Source organism: Halyomorpha halys, unplaced genomic scaffold (assembly GCF_000696795.3).
Source record: "Halyomorpha halys isolate HHAL.00 unplaced genomic scaffold, Hhal_1.1 Scaffold33.1, whole genome shotgun sequence".
NCBI lineage: Eukaryota > Metazoa > Arthropoda > Insecta > Hemiptera > Pentatomidae > Halyomorpha > Halyomorpha halys.
The window spans coordinates 1,167,631-1,171,283 of record NW_027109698.1 but is presented as its reverse complement, the minus strand read 5'-3'; positions in this window follow the sequence as shown (position 1 = coordinate 1,171,283).

The following is a 3,653-nucleotide window of genomic DNA, read 5'->3' as shown; positions in this document are numbered from 1 at the left end:
GATAGATAGATAGATTATAGTAAATAATCTTTTTTTCTACCAATATTAAGTTATTAAAGAGTTATCACCTATTTGGTGAAAAAGTATTAATTTCAGATATTTGTATTCCTATAGCATTGGGTATACGATGTTGATATTTTGTAACATATATTGAAAATTTACATTTTGAGAATGTTACGATATCTCAGCAACTATTTGACATGTAGATGTATATTAGGGGTCCATTTGAAGCTCACTAACTAAAGCATACAGTAGGTTGTAATGAACAACTCTCTAAGAGTTGTCAGATTTCCATTATATTTGCCAAAATAAATTCACAAAATATCGATTTCCTGTTGTTTGAGAAACGATATTGGTGCTTGAAACACTTATTATATAAAATATTCAAAGTACAAAACCCTATTAGGGCTCAGATGATATTTCAGCTACTCGATACTCCTATACAAATATGGGAATATAGAGTACATAAGTATGGGGTAAAACCCCAAAACGTATGTAGAATAATAACATGTTCTAATTGGAAGTTTTTTTCACATCAGCATATAAGGAAGCTTCCTAGAAAAGAAATTCCAGAAATATTTTCGGAGTAATTGGCAATAAATCTAAAAATATGCAGCGGCCATTTTGAACATTTTGCCATATTCTACTCACCGCAGAATGGTAAACTATTTTCCATCATGTCTTTTCAAACAGTTTCACATAAAAATTCATTGACAGAAATTACAGCTACATCCAAATTTTAAGCTATTTTTACTGGTCCATACAGTTTGCAGGTTATATGATTATATAAAAATTTCAGTTTATTTGATGTAGTTTTTATTTTCATCAGCAAGAGTACGGTAAGTGTTTTTTCTACAAATAAAAAAAGTTTATTCTATTTAATAACAGATTATTTACGAGTTAAAACAGTAATATATTTTATCTAACAACTGACCATTATAATTATTCACGATGAAAATGCCATACGTCATCACGAAATGAACGTTTTGAAGGACTTGACTTCATTGAAAACAAATACATTTATTTTTTTTCTTAAATTTCTACCCTTTGACATAACAAATTTAATAAATTCTTTCATTTCTTGACTTCTTACACTTCCTGACTTATTTACAGTTTATATTAGTTACCTTTCAAAGATTGTTAAATTTGATTTATAGTTATAGAAGAAAATCTGAAAAAGTTTTAACTTATTTGATTTTCGTATTTTCCTTATAAAAATGACTGACGAGTTGGCACACCTTAAATATCAAATCAGCGCTTCAAAGGAAATACAAAAAAGTCTTATGTTTTATTTCAATAAAACACCCGCTTTGAACCTGCAGGATATTTTATAGTGCGCTCTTGCAGCATCGCAGATAAGCTGAAAATTAATTTAATTTATTTTATTGGAAATAGTGACTGCTTTGATTTCGTTTGAAGTGTATACCTTCTCAAAATCCTTAGTTTTATGGTTTTAAGCGTAAAACTATAAAAAGTTCCTTGGTAAAATAAGATGTTAATATCTGAATAATCGTAAATAAATTCAATAATTATATTTAGTGTTTTTTATTGCATTATTTGATAATGATTAAGAGTAGCGATGATAGAACGAAAAATAATCTAATTTATTAGTTTTTATGGGACTTTAAAAAAAAATTGTCCATGGTAAGGAAATCTTGCCTACGATTTTCATGTTTATTCCTTGTTTCGTATGAAATATTATTACCTTTTAAGTGTTGGTTTGTAATCATAATTACCGATATATAGGTGTATAAAATATATAATTTTTAGAAAGAAAAAGTAGGTGGTTATGGTGAGTTCCGATGAGCATCCTGGGATAACTCGTGACTTCGGTGCTTTTGACTCAATAAAAAAACCCACATTTAATTTCAAGTAAAGGTCGCGGATTTCAAACGAACTGCTTTTTTAAATCAATTTTTGGATTCTATATAGCAAACTAATAAACCAAAAATATACACAGTCCGAAATTCTTCGAAAAATTTTAATGAATCCATACTATATAAAAAAGAACACAACAACGGTTTGACCTTATCTCCTCGTGCAACCACTTTCTTCCTTCCTGTTACCCAGGAGACCTGAATCTAAGTTAAAAAGACAATGGCCCAGAGATCTCCTGATCCACAGATATTGCAAAACTTAATTCAAGATTCTCACCATTATGCGGTTCGGGGAAAAAAGAAAACCCCACCAAACTTGCTTGTTGCGTTGCGATGTTGTTGCAGATTTATCATGAAATACTGATGAATCAATTCTTAAAACAAAAATTAAGACAAAATTCAAAAATAAAGGATATATATAGTCGATATACGTAATATATTTCGCTGAACAACATTTTTTGTTATTGTTAAAGACATTGTGCATTAACACAGAGTATATTTCGGGCTTAGAACTAAATATATCCATATCTTCAATTGATTATAATTATTGATAAAAATACCTCTAGCAATATAAAAAATGTATAGCCCTTATCTCCCCTGACATTATCATTCAGGGCATCCGCAATATTTCAGGGATATTTACTTTTACAGCAGTGGTAACGGTTAGGGTGTATCTGCCCTTGCCTTGTGGGAATTAGTGGTCAGCCTCCGGATGGAATATAAAATGAGCTCTCTGCCATTGAAATAATAATGTTATAATTGATATTGTATTTATCATCATTATAAATAAATTTATATTTCATGAACTTTGATAAAATTATAAAAATATTAATAATAAATACGTGAAGTTTGTTGAATATTTATTTTAAAAATATACTTTGATAATTATTAAAATAAAGGCATTCTTGACAGTATAGTTTCCCAAAAACAATGAAATAATCTTCATGGATGCAGTTTTAATAAAATATAATTGTTATTCATTACATACGGTTGGCAAATGAATCCTTTCGGTTTTTTTGGGGTGAAAGAAAACTAAGTACATTATGTACATAATATTTGTTTTAATTTACAATGTAATGTTCATTATTTTCATTAAACTCTGAAACGTTAATATTATGATGTAACATATTCTAGATGAAATATTTAAAAGGAAAATTATCAATTACACATTTAAGCGCTGACATAGAATAATATCCCTTCCAATACATCGTAACATATTATTTAAATGGTTGTTGTTATAATTGTCGCCGCTATATTCAGGCATTAATTTTAATTTTTCCAAGTTTTTTTTTTTCCAAGTTTGAGATAGGGACCGGCAATGATAATCATAAAATTTGCAAAAATTAGCGAGAATATGTCGATAAACCCATGGTAATAATCCATCGATAAACCAACTTATCGTATATTAACTCGTGGCTTAATAAATACTGTTAATGTAATGATATTGATGTATAAATAAATAGTTTAAATATCCATTCACTCATCAAAAAGAGTAGGCACTTATGTCTGGGACGCTAACTATGTTTCATTAGGTACTATTTACAGCTTTCAATAGCTTTCTTCTCTACAGCCCAAGCTGTGAAATTTACACTAGAAGGAAACGTCTTTTTCTATATAAAAAACCTTTTAGAACTGCATCAGTTTCACCTTTCTGGTTTACAACCACGTAAGTATTGTTCGCAACACATAACCAATAACTGGTATGTTATACAACCTGGAAAACTATCACACAAACCATTCTAAGTCTTAAATTCTCCATGATATGATTTCCAATCC